The sequence below is a fragment of the Pituophis catenifer genome, unplaced genomic scaffold (assembly GCF_029215685.1).
Source record: "Pituophis catenifer annectens isolate HBS135680 unplaced genomic scaffold, rPitCat1.0.hap2 SCAF_11, whole genome shotgun sequence".
Taxonomy (NCBI): Eukaryota; Metazoa; Chordata; class Lepidosauria; order Squamata; family Colubridae; genus Pituophis; species Pituophis catenifer.
Window position 1 is genome coordinate 14,966,204 of NW_027256891.1, and position 14,266 is coordinate 14,980,469.

Genomic DNA, 14,266 nt, shown 5'->3' on the forward strand with positions numbered 1-14,266 from the left:
ATTGCCTGAAGAAGCAATGAAAAGTTTCCTTTTGAGGAGAGAAAAAAAAAAGGTTTTGTGAGCCAATCCTTTTGATTTTCCTTCTCCGTTTAGAGCTGATAATGAAGCCATTGCATTTTAAACAGCCTAAAAAAAGGAATGGAAGTCGAGTTATACACCGGTGTAGTGTTATTAGTGTTACGTTGCAATGTCTGGCTGTGAAAGTTGGACCATAGGGAAGACTGAGCGCCAAAGAATTGAGGCCTTTGAACTCTGGTGCTGGAGAAGACTCCTGCGAGTCCCTTGGACTGCAAGGCGATCCAACCGGTCAGTCCTAGAGGAGATCAACCCTGACTGCTCCTTAGAAGGCCAGATCCTGAAGAGGAAACTCAAATACTTTGGCCACCTAATGAGAAGGAAGAACTCCCTGGAAAAGAGCTTAATGCTTTGAACGATTGAGGGCAAAAGAAGAATGGGACAACAGAAAATGAGGTGGCTGGATGGAGTCACTGAAGCAATGAGTGTGAGCTTAAATGGACTCCAGAGAATGGTAGAGGACAGGAAGACCTGGAGGAACGTCGTCCATGGGGTCATGATGGGTCGGAGACGACTTCGCAACTAACAACAACAAAGTGTGGGTCTGGGCCTCTAAAAATAAGATGGTTGACTTACCACCACCACTATCAAAACCACAAATGGAGTTGCAAGCTTTTATGTTTTTTGTACCAAATCTAGTTGCCATGGGACTGAATAACGCTGAGGTGACAGGCCTTAGAAAATCCCAGCCTCAATTTTTCACTTTATTGTACTAAATGACTTGCTAAGATTATTTTACTCTTAGAAAGTGAAAAAATCAGGAGGGTTGCATCCATATGGTTCTCCAAACCTGGAGCTGACTTCAAAGAAGACCTCGGGCTGTCAAAATTAAAATTATTGCTGACCTTAGATTGTAAAGAAAGGCAATAAAATTAAAAACGGCTCTTGAGTTTGAGCAGGTACTGCAGGGTGTTGTCATGAGAACGCATGAAAGTTGGAATGGAGATCTAGACAGATGGGGATTATGGATGTGAATATGGATTTGAATGGAGAGATAGATATTTCCACTTAATAATTTAGCAGAAAATCACACCAGGAGGTGCCCAAAATATTGCTGTTTCTTAAAGGTGTGCTTTATGCAATGAAAACTTACAGAGTTGATATAGATAGATAGATAGATAGATAGATAGATAGATAGATAGATAGATGATAGATAGATAGATAGATAGATAGATAGATAGATAGATAGATAGATAGATATGATTGATGCATGGTAGCTAGATACGTGATAGCTAGCTAACTAGCTAGGCAAAAGATAGGTGATTGATAGAGATTAATGATAAAAGATAGATAGATAGATAGATAGATAGATAGATAGATAGATAGATACACAGATACATAGATACATACGGTAGATAGATATGGTACATAGATGATAGATAGAAGATAGATAGATAGATAGATAGATAGATAGATAGATAGATAGATACTGTAGATAGATGATAGCAAGCAAGAAAGAAAGAAAAAGAAAGAAAAGATAGATAGATAGATAGATAGATAGATAGATAGATAGATACATACATACATACATACATACATACATACATACATACATATGGTAGATAGATATGGTAGATAGATACGATACATAGATGATAGATAGATGATAGATAGATAGATAGATAGATAGATAGATAGATAGATAGATACTGTAGATAGGTGATAGCAAGCAAGCAAGAAAGAAAAAGAAAGAAAAAGATGATAGATAGATAGATAGATAGATAGATAGATAGATAGATAGATAGATACATAGATACGGTAGGTAGGTAGGTAGGTAGGTAGGTAGGTAGGTAGGTAGGTAGGTAGAAGATAGATGATAGAAAGAAAGAAAAAGATACATAGATAGATGAGATAGACAGAGAGAGAGACAGACAGACAGACAGATAGACAGATAGATAGATGATAGATAATAGATAGAAAGATAGATGATGATAGATAGAGGATAGATAGATAGATAGATAGATAGATAGATAGATAGATAGATAGATAGATAGACAGATAGATAGATAGGAGAGAAAGCGAGAAAGAATTTAGCTGAATGTATATGACCTTCCCTAAAATAAAGCCATGATATTTATATTATCAGGCACAGGACTGTCTTTCTCCAAAGTTAAGTTCTCTCACCTTCAGGAGCTGCTGCCTACGTAGACCAGAATCGTGCTGCCATCTATAGGACAGAGCTGGGTGACGGATGGATGGAATGCACCCATCCCATTAGCAGTCATTTGGCTGCAGCATCTTTCTCCCAGAACCCAAAGACAATGCAATAAAAATGGTCACGGACACCTCGCTTGCTCGTAGCCCTCACCTGTCTCTGCTGGGAATTTTGTGCAGCTTCTTCAAGTCCTTCAAAGCCGCGACACGGGTTGGAACAGAGATGACATCAGGGCAGAATTCAATATTCAGAATATCACGTTACACCTGACAGAGGAGATTTCCAGTCATTCTTAACACAGGTCGTCCTTGACCTAGGATGGCAATTGGGACCAGAATTTCCATTGATAAACAAAGCGGTTGTTAAGCGAGTCCCATCTGATTTTATGACCGTTTCTGCCATCCTTGTTAAGCGAACTTCATGGTTGTTTAAGCATATCAGGTTTCTCCCTTTGATTTTGCTCGTCAGAAACCGGCTGGGAAGCTTGCAAACGGCAATCACATGACCTTCGGAGGCTGCAGCCCTCGTAAAGACACGCAGGTGGCCAAGCTTCCCAATGAGCCTTGGTACTACAGTGGTTTAAAGCACCCTGTTATTAACACAGCTGCCTGCAATTTACTGCTGGTTCGAATCTCTCCAAGGCTCAAGGTTGACTCAGCCTTCCATCCTTTCTAAGGTAGGTTAAATGAGGACCCGGTTTGTGGGGGCAATAAGCTGACTTTGTATAAATATACAAAAGTACGAAGGCTATTGCTTAACGCATTGTAAGCCGCCCTGAGTCTCCGGAGAAGGGCGGCATATAAATCAAATCAAAAAAAAAAAAAATTTTGACCATGGGGATGCTGCGACAGACAGAAATGCGAGGGCTAGTCGTAAGTCACTTTTCTCAGTTTGTTGTGACTTCAAATGGACACGAAAGAAATGGTGGTAAGTCAAGGACCAGCTGGATTAAAATATTTAATACCTGTTCTGACCCGGTTCCCCAAACACGACAAACCCTCTGATGTGAACTCAAAGATTCCTTTATGAGGAGCGTCAGCAGCCCCGGTAAAAAGTTTCTCTCTCACCGCAGGCTAACAAGTCAGTCCGGCAGGGAGATGAATAGCTGTCTGCCAAATCTATTCATCTCCACCCCCTGCCTTTTATCTCCAGATTATCGCTAGCAGTGGTGGCTTTTCCATCCCAAGGATCAGCCCATAGATTTCCACTGCTCTCCTCTCCTCTGCCTTCTGTGCATCTGCATGTCAGGCACTGCACCCAGCTGTTCCTCCTCTTCCTCATCAGCCACCTCCAGACCTGGGGGCTGTTGACTCTCCATCTGAGGGCTGACGGACGGCCCAGGCTCCGCCTCCGTCTCTCTCTCTCTCTGCCAGCTCCATTCTCTCTTCCCCCTCGGACCTCTCAGGTCGCCTTGATGCTGATCCTGACTCCCACGCCGCCTCCTCCTCCGATTCGGCTGCTGGAGGGGCCAGTGGCCAACAGACCATAACTATATCTATCCGTATCTTAGAGCCGAGGGGCAGAACAATAGTACCACAATACCCATTACAGATATTAGGTAATAACAACACTAACTCTACATTTTGTCTGCTTTTTATGTGTCTCAATTGCAGCATTACAGCTGCTTCACAATTGTTCTGGATCCCTGATGGCAAAGATCTAATTTGGGCACGTTCCTCTGTCGTGTGAGTACCCGAACATCTTTCAACCCTTAATCCTGAACATATTTACAAAATATGTGACTTAAACGTGAAACCCTGAAGCCCAAAATGAAAACAACAGAAATACAGGTAGTCCTCGACTTGACGACCACAATTGAGCCCAACATTTCTGTTGCTAAATCAGACATTTGTTGAGTGACTTTTGCCCCCGTTTCATAATGTTTCTTGCCACCGTTGTTAAGTGAATCACTGCTGTGGATAAGTTAGTAACCCAATTGTTAAGTGAATCTGGCTTCCCCGGTGACTTGGCTTGTCAGAAGGTCACAAAAGGGGATCATGTGACCCCCCCGAGATACTGCAACCGTCATAAATATGAGTCAGTTGGCAAGCGTCTGAATTTTGATCACATGATCATGGGGATGTTGCAAAGGGCATAATTGTGAAAAGCTGTCATATAAGTCACTTTTTTCAATGCCATTGTAACTTTGAATGGTGATTAAATGAACTGTTGTAAGTCAAGGACAACCTACCCTGTTTCCCCCAAAATAAGACATCCCCTGAATAATAAGCCTAATCGGGCTTTTGAGCGCATGGCAATAAGGCCAAGCGCTTCTTTCAGGGTTCAAAAAAATATAAGACAGGGTCTTATTTTTGGGGAAACATGATAGATAGATAGATAGATAGATAGATAGATAGATAGATAGATAGATAGATAGATAGAGTAGATGATAGAGTAGATGATACCCTGTTTCCCCCAAAATAAGACATTCCCCTGATAATAAGCCCAATCGGGCTTTTGAGCACATGGCAATAAAGCCAAGCGCTTATTTCAGGGTTCAAAAAAATATAAAACAGGGTCTTATTTTCGGGGAAACAAGATAGATAGTGTCAGCCTCCACCTTTATATTGCTTGCTTGCTCGGCTGCCATTGTAACGGGGGGAGGGGGGAGCTGTCTGGATGTCTGGGGAGGGGTGGAGGAGTGAGTTGGTGGAGTAAATGGGAGAAAGTTTTCCTCAGCGTTTCTCTGCAGCTGGGAGGCGCGCTGATAACCGCTCAAGGACAACCGTCATGGCATACCAGGAGGATGGAGCCACCGGAAGCTGCACCCCACATGACCCCTTGCGGGGATGTGGATTGGATAATCCTGACTGGACCATAGGGAGGAGGGTTTTAAGGATGCTTTCTATATCTGATTTTCGCACCTATTGCCTCAGACCTTGCTTTTCTTTGGTTGCATTCAGTTCATATTCAGCAAAAGTACCTTTCTCTATGAAAATGGAGTCGGGGGGTTTCCTTTCTTGAGTGTTGAAAGGAGGCATACCAGACAGACAGACAGATAGACAGACAGACAGACAGACAGATAGATATGGTAGATAGATATGGTAGATAGATAGAAGATAGATAGATAGATAGATAGATAGATAGATAGATAGATAGATAGATAAAATGATAGAGTAGATGATACCCTGTTTCTCCCAAAATAAGACATCCCCTGATAATAAGCCCAATCGAGCTTTTGAGTGCATGGCAATAAGGCCAAGCGCTTATTTCATGGCTCAAAAAAATATAAGACAGGGTCTTATTTTCGGGGAAACACAGTAGCAATTCGAAAGCACGTCAAAAATGCAAGGAGAAAAATGCAAGGAGAACCTTTGGTGGGAAGGGAACAGCGTTCCGTGCGCCTTTGGTGTTGAGTCATGCCGGCCACACAACCACGGAGACATCTTCGGACAGCGCTGGCTCTTCGGCTTTGAAATGGAGATGAGCGCCGCCCCCTAGAGTCAGGAACGACTAGCACATGTGTGCGAGGGGAACCTCTACCTTTACCTTTAAGTCAAGGACTACCTGTACAGTAAATCATTTCTGTAAAAGGGGATAAAAATAGACCACCAATTGGAACCCACCAAATTGCAACTGAGTGATGTATTTAAATGACTGGTCTGGGCGTGATGAGTTGTGGACTCAAAGGACAGCTTCATTGTCGCTTTACTCAGCATAATGGCCTGCTGTGATATTTAATTTTTCTTCTTGAAGAAGGCCATTGATCAGTGTCGTGCCCCATGCCGTTGGGCAAGACTAAGGAAGAAAGAACTACACAGACGCCAGGAAGGCATCCTGAATGCTAATCTGGGGGAAATACCTTGGAAAGATATTTCCAAGTTCTGTATTTTCTGTTCCGAGATATTTCTCAGCCTCGTGTACAGAATGGGAGAAGCTTCTTGGATGAGAAGCAAAACATTTTCAAAGGAAAAAAAAAACACAAGCAAGTCCAAGTTTCCTTTTGGAAAAAAACATCTTTGGGATAAACATGCCCCCTCTGATGATTAAGAATCTTCATAGTCATGTGCAGCAAGTTAATTAGAACAGAGAATAACAAAGTTTGTTTATTTATTTATTTATTGGTTCGATTTATATGCCGCCCTTCTCCGGAGACTCAGGGCGGCTTACAATGTGTTAAGCAATAGCCTTCATACTTTTGTATATTTATACAAAGTCAGTTTATTGCCCCCACAAACTGAGTCCTCAATTTACCCACCTTAGAAAGGATGGAAGGCTGAGTCAACCTTGAGCCTGGTGAGATTCGAACTTGCAATAATTGCAGGCAGCTGGTGCTAGTTAACAGCACTTTAGTCTGCTGCGCCACCAAGGCTCTTGGTGATGCACTTATAATAGCATCAATTAAGAATGGTGGAGGCTGCCAGAAAAACAAGAGCCAGGATTTGTATCTCCCTTAACAATGAAAGTGAGGAGGAGGAGGAGAAAAGGAGAGAAGGAGGAAGAAGAGGAAGAGGAGAAGGAGAGGAGGAGGAGAGGAGGAGAGAAGGAGGAGGAGGAGGAGGAGGAGGAGGGAAGGAAGAGGAGGAGGAGGAGGAGGAGGAGGAGGGGAAAGAAGAGGAGAAAAGGAGAGGAGGAGGAGAAGGAGGAGAAGGAGGAGGAGGAGGAGAAGGAGGAAGAGGAGAAAAGGAGAGGAGGAAGAAAAGGAGGAGGAGGAGAAGGAGGGGAAGGAGGAAGAGGAGGAGGAAGAGGAAGAAGAGAAGGAGGAGGAGGAGGAGGAGGAGGAGGAGGAGGAGCCTGGTGAGATTTGAACTTGCAGTAATTGCAGGCAGCTGGCAGCTAAGTGCTACTTAACAGCACTTTAGTCCACTGCACCACCAAGGCTCCTTGGAAGGGAACTTGGTGGTTTTCCAGTCCAACAGCCTGCTCAAGCAGGAGACTCTATGCCAGTGATGGCTAACCTTTTTGCCATCGAGTGCCAAAAGCGGAAGGAGCCCCGGGGGGGGGGTCACTCACGTGTGTGCCCACACCCATAATTCTATGTGCCCTGCTCCCATGCATGTGCACGCAACCTCCCCTCCCGTGCTCCCTCCGCTTTTGGTACGCGATGGCACGGTGGACCAGGTAGGCTCCTTTTTCGCCCTCCCCAGGCACCAGAGGCTTTCTAGGAGCCTGGGAAGGGCAAAAAACGGCCTTCCCCACCCCCTAGAGGCTGGAAACGGCCCGTTTCCCGACTTCCGGTGGGCCCAGAAGGCTCGGAAATCAGCTGTCCAGCACGCACATACATGCTGGAGCTGAGCTAGGGCAACGCTCGTGTGCCCACAGATATGGCTTTACGTGCCACAGGTTCGCCCTCACGGCCCTATGCCATTCCAGACAAGCGGCTGTCCAGTCTCTTCTTAAAAGCTTCCAGTGATGGAGCAACCACACCCTTTGAAGGCAAGTCGTGCCACTGTTTAATGGTTCTCACCATTAGGAAATTTCTCCTAAGTTCTAGGTTGGTTATCTCCATCCATTGTTTCTGGTCTTGCCTTTTGATGCTTTGGAAAAATAAGTTGACCCCATCATCTTTATGATATCAGATATTGGAAGACTGCTATTATGTCACCCTTAGCCCTTCTTTTCACTAGACTAGACATACCCAGTTCCTGCAACCGTTCTTCATGTTTTAGCCTCCAGTTCCCTAATCCTCTATTAGGATATGGTTTGAGCCTAACTATGTTGTCCAGGCAATATATGTGTACTGTAACTTTAATCTGTAAATGTATTATGTGACTTTAATGCTGAGTCATGCTGTAATTAGGTAATCACTGGTTGTGAGAGTATTTAAGCAAGGTATTGTAACATGTTCAGTTGCTGCTATGCTATGCTGCCATTGTGTATGAAGATGATGAGATGATGAAGCTGCTATGATAAGCTACCATTGAGAGGAGTTGTTATCTGCTAATCATCGTTTGATGGATCTGCAACCATCATGGTTTGTGAACCAGAGTGAGTTTGTTATTCTAACCAACTAATGTTTGTTTGGTAAGAAGATATCTGTAACTACTGGACTGATTTACTGGCAAAGACTTGGAATTTGTTTAAAGACTATGATACTGTTTTTCTACTATAAAGTAAGTTTTTGATAAACCACTTTGCATAACTCTTATTCATTGCTCTCAGCAACGTTTCCTTGTGCATACACTCTGCTGGTTGGTAACACAACACCAATATCCTTAACATCCTCTTTGTTGCTCTTCTCTGCACTCTTTCTAGAGTCTCCACATCTTTTTTACATTGTGGCGACCAAAACTGAATGCAGGATTCCAATGTGGTCTAACTAAAGCTCTGTAAAGTGGTATTAATATTTCACATGATCTCGATTCTATCCCTCTATTAATGCAGCCTAGGATTGCATTGGGGTTTGTTTTTGTTTTTTGTTTTTTTTGGACTGCTGCCAAATCTGTTTTAATTAAAGCAGAGTTTTTGGATTACTTTGAAACAATTATTTTCCAAGTTTCTCTTCACTTGGACAATGTTCTCGCTGAAGAAATCAATTGCCAGGGGACTCACCCTGCATCTCTGATTGTCTATGTCTGTGTTTTCATTCGTTCCTTTGTCAACCTTCTCAAATCCTTAACAATGTTCAAGAAAATCAAGGTTTTCTTGACAGTTAGAATAATTAATCAGTGGAACAACTTGCCTCCAGAAGTTGTAGATGCTCCAACACTGGAAGTTTTTAAGAAGAGATTGGACAACCATTTGTCTGAAATGGTGTAGGGTTTCCTAGTTTGACTAGAAGACCTCCAAGGTCCCTTCCAACACTCCTATCTTATCCCATCCCATCCCATCCCATCCCATCCCATCCCATCCCATCCCATCCCATCCCATCCTACTGTCAGCGTTCCAATTTATGATCTCCTCCAGCGCTGACATGAATGAGAGAGGGAGAAGCTTTGCTTTAATGCTGAGATGAACTTTTACCTAGTTTCCTGCTCCTTAGTAGATAGCGTTACCTGGGAGATAGAGGGAGGGGGGAATTCCTGTGAATAGAAAGTGCCTGGGATGGAGAGATGGATCTGCACGATGGCCAATGAGACATTGGGGTTGAAGAACGGAAAGGGAGGGGTTTGGAAGGAGGTGCCAGTTTTGGCTGCACAAGAGTTCAGGGATGACGTTGTTTCTATTCTTAAATAAAGAAAAGATTCATTAGAGACTTTGCGTTTGAGAATGAAGTTTATTTAAGATAGCACCAAAACCTGACACCTACCCTACCCTATCCTATCCAATCCTATCCTATCTGCATGGATTATAGGTTTGCTTCGCTCATCTTAACTTTCATTCTCCTGTATCCGAATAGCTGGTGTATGAGCCATTGGTCTTCCATTCATAAGAATCGGAGCTGTTCTTGTTCTTCTGTTAAAAGCAAATGGAGAAGATCCCAGAGGACAATGGGTCAAACTCTTGTGCTGTGCACAGAACCCCTTAAGTGAGTGGATTTATACGGAACAGGTTGCGTCTGATATTTCCCTTGGAATTGAATCAAAATTGGAGAAGTCACCAAAGCAATCGACCATTGGAAATACGACTGTTAAGTGAAACCGCACACATCCATGCAGGTTCAACCTTGTAATTAAGATAAGTAAAAAAAAAAGAATACTATATTCCATTCTTGAGAATATCACCGAAAGGGTCACCGTCTTTGGAGAAATGATTGAAAGCAGCTTCTTTTCCAGTTCTTGAATCAAAATGATGTCATTCCATGGAACCTTGAATGGGAAGTGGTGCCGCCACTCTTGTTTTGATTGACTGTTATGAAAGCCATTGGCTTATGAATCTACCCTACGTTTTAAAATGATAAATACCCAACATTTTAATGCTATTCATATCCATCAATGTAAATGAAGCCAGACGTATTTGGTATTTTATTTTGAACTGACATCTGCTTAGTAACACTCTTCCCTTCTGGCTTTGTAAAATCCTTTTTGACATTGCTGGCTGACAGTCGGAGGCAAAATTCCATTTTAGTTTGGATAACGCTCAAATGGGAAAGGAAAGAAATCTCAGGGTTTTCATTAGAGATTGTACTGTGTCCTCCTTCAACCTGTCAGTCTCCAGATTTTCTCATTGGAGATGGACGGTTTAGGGACGGCTATCTGATGTTCCTTTGCAAAGAACAAATGCTATATTTTAGGGATTGTTTCTCCTTTGGTGGTAGCATAAAAGCAGGAAATAAGGGAAGGGGTCAGTAGGAAAGATTTAGACAATAACTGCATAATAGCTACGTAATTTAACATCCCTCATGTGCTATACAATGATACCACGTTGAGCATTGAATATATAAGGAAATTAAAGGGCTACACTCTCGTGTTCTCCAAAATAGATAAGAACGATGATGGGAACGGAAGAATTTGTGTAGGGTAGGGTACAACATGATGCAGAGCTGGCCTTTGACCAAGGCTCATCATCTTCAATCTTTGCAATCCCCAACAGAGACTAGTCCATGAATCTCATAAGCATCTTATGTTAATTTTTTTTTCTTTTTTTGAGCCTCACAATACCAAGCCAGCTGGTATAGCCTAGCAGCTAAAAAACTGAGCTGAGAACTTCCTGGCTCAAATTTTGCTTCTCAGCAGGTAGCTGTAAGCAGACTGTTCTCTTTTCAGCCTCCGTTCCTCCTATGTGCAAAATAAGGAATAATAACATTGTCCTACAGAGTTAAGGTTGCTGTTAGATAATGCGAGTGAGGTGGCGTCTCTCTTAGAAGGAGGTGATGCATTCTTTTTATTCAAGTCGTTGCTGAATTGGATGGTACGGACATTGTCTGCGAACACAAAAGACAGGTTTCTAATCTTCCACTCTTGATTATTACAGATTTTTTTCATTTCAAATAATGGAACTGTTGGTCCATGCCAGCAATGTATACTGGTGAAGAAAAGACAGAAGCTGTTGTCAAATCAAAAAGTCATTAATAAAGAAGAATATTTGTAGCTCAGGATTGAGTAGAATAGAATAAACAGAGTTGGAAGGGACCTTGGAGGTCTTCTAGTCCAACCCCCTGTTTAGGCAGGAAACCCTACACCACAAATGGTTATCCAACATCTTCTTAAAAACGTCCAGTGTTGGAGCATTCACAACTTCTGGAGGCAACTTCTGTTCCATTGGTTGATTGTTCTCACTGTTGGGAAATTTCTCCTTAGTTCTAAGTTGCTTCTCGCCTTGATTAGTTTCCACCCATTGCTTCTTGTCCTGCCCTCAGGTGCTTTGGAGAATAGCTTGACTCCCTCTTCTTTGTGGCAGCCCCTGAGATATTAGAATACTGCTATCATGTCTCCCTTGGTCCTTCTTTTCATTAAACTTGACATATCTAGTTCCTGCAACCGTTCTTCATATGTTTTAGCCTCCAGTCCCCTCATCATCTTGGTTGCTCTTCTCTGCACTCTTTCTAGTCTCCACATCTTTTTTACATCGTGGTGTCCAAAACTGAATGCAATATTCCAAGTATGGCCTTACCAAGGCATTATAAAGTGGCATTAACACTTCACGTGATCTTGATTCTATCCCTCTGTTTATGCAGCCTAGAACTGTGTTGGCTTTTTTGGCAGCTGCTTCACACGGCTGGCTCCTATTTAAATGGTTGTCCACTAGGACTCCAAGATCCCTCTCACAGTTACTACTTGATGTGAGGTTGATGTGAGGGGTCCTTAGTGCTCTCTAAGTTTGGTTATTTTCTCACAGACATTTCATTACCCAAACTAGCACTGATGATCATCTCAAAGGTGTTTTTTTTCAAGAGGCAACTGGACTTTTTGGTTTTTCTTTGAAGACGTTTCACTTCTCATCCAAGAAGCTTCTTCAGAGCTGAAGAAGCTTCTTGGAGGAGAAGCGAAACGTCTTCAAAGAAAAACCGGAAAGTCCAGTTGCCTCTTGAAAAAACACCTTTGGGACAACCAGGACCTGGATGACTGAGAATCTCCACAGACACTTAGCACTGGACATTTCATTGTAATATAACATAATATACATATGCATCTTAAAATTTATATTAACTTTTATCTATTCTTTATTCTATTATCAATCCACCTGTACCAATCATCCCACACCATATAATATTCTGAGTCTTCTTTCTCATTTAATTCTAACGTTAATTTGTTCATTTTGGCACATTCTAGAACCTTCTGAATAATATGTTCCTCTGGTGGGGTGTCCTTTCCTTTCCAATATTGGGCATAGGCTATTCTTGCTGCAGTGAGTATATGTATGATTAAATATCATTTTTTTCCCGGTATTTCGTCTTTAGTATTCCCACGAGAAATGTTTCAGGCAGGTATCAATTCAATTTTTTCATTGGTTGATTCTTGTAGCCAATTTTGAATTTTTCTCCAATACCTCATCGCTTCGGGACAGGACCACCACATGTGAAAGAAGGTACCTTGGTGACATCTACACTTCCAACATTTGGGGCTTATGTTTGGATAAAACAATGTTTCCTAATCTTGGCCAATTTGAGGTATGTAACGTTCAACTTCCAGAATTCTCATCCATGGCCAGGCTGGTTGTGGAAGTTCACACACCTGGAAATTGGCAAGGTTCAGAGATGGTTCCAGAAACTATTTCAAGAATCATTTGATGAGCTTCGGATAGATGATGATGATGATGATGATGATGATGATGATGATGATGATGATGTCCATTCAGTCATATCTGACTCTTGGTAATTCTATGGGCCAGGTCTCTCCACATCTTCCAATCTTCCATGACTTCTTTGAGTTTTTCTATGCTCCGGCTAGTGTCAGCTTTGATGGTGTCCAGCCACCGTGTTCCTTGACAGCCTGGTTTCCTTTTACTGCTAACTCTTCGAAACATAATTGCTTTAAGTAAGTGAGACACACTTTCGTGATTTTGCCTTCTAGTGACATCTCTGCTGTCATGTGCTCCAGTACTTGCTTGTTAGTCACTTTCACTGTCTGAGGAATACGCAAGAGCCTCCTCCATCAGCTCAGCTCAAAGGAGTCGATTCTCTTCCCATTTGTTACTTAAGGTCCAACTTTCACAACCACAAGTAGCTATATAGGGAATGCAACAGAGCAGATTAACCTGTGTTTGGTTGCTAGGCCTGATATCCTTGCTTTCTTTCTTTTTCTTTTTTTTTAAATTTGATTTATATGCCACCCTTCTCCGGAGACTCAGGGCGGCTTACAATGCGTTAAGCAATAGCCTTCATACTTTTGTATATTTATACAAAGTCAGCTTATTGCCCCCACAAACTGGGTCCTCAATTTACCTACCTTAGAAAGGATGGAAGGCTGAGTCAACCTTGAGCCTGGCGAGATTCGAACTTGCAGTAATTGCAGGCAGCTGAATGTTAATAACAGGCTATTAGTCTGCTGCGCCACCAGGCTCTTTTTACCTTGCTCAGATAGGTTGTTGTTGTTGTTAGTTGAAAAGTCATCTCCGACCCATCACAATCCCATGGACATGAGTCATCCTTAAGCCGGTCAGGATCGAACTCCAGACTGTGGACAGAATTAGCCTGCAATACTGCATTGTAACTATTGTGCCACCAGGGTTCCTAGTCAGTGAGAGTTGGAGGCTAAGCCTGCAAGATTAGCACTCCCAGCACTGAAGAATGACCTATGGGCCATGCGGGATCTTGGACCATTTTTCTTTGGGAGCCTACAGCTCCTGAAATCATACTTACTGGAATTCAGGAGCACCCCACCACTACAGACTGGTCTGTGATGGCAAATATGCAAGAATGCACGCAAACAAGAAATGCAACGTTTCAATAGATTGATTCTGGGTGGGGATGGAGGATAGAGAAAACAACAAGGTTTGTTATGGACTTCGTTGTTGTTAGTTGCAAAGTCGTGTCTGACCCATTGCGACCCCATGGACAACATTCCTCCAGGCCTTCCTGTCCTCTAACATCCTCTGGAGTCCAGTTAAATTCATGCCTACTGCCAGGGGTGGGTTCTAAATTTTTTTACTACCGGTTCTGTGGGCATGGCTTATTTTGTGGGCATGGTTTGCTGGTCATGTGACAATTTTTTAGGATTTAGCAGAGGTACTGGTCTACCAGGCTTTTAACTGCTTACAGAGCTGTACCGGTCTACC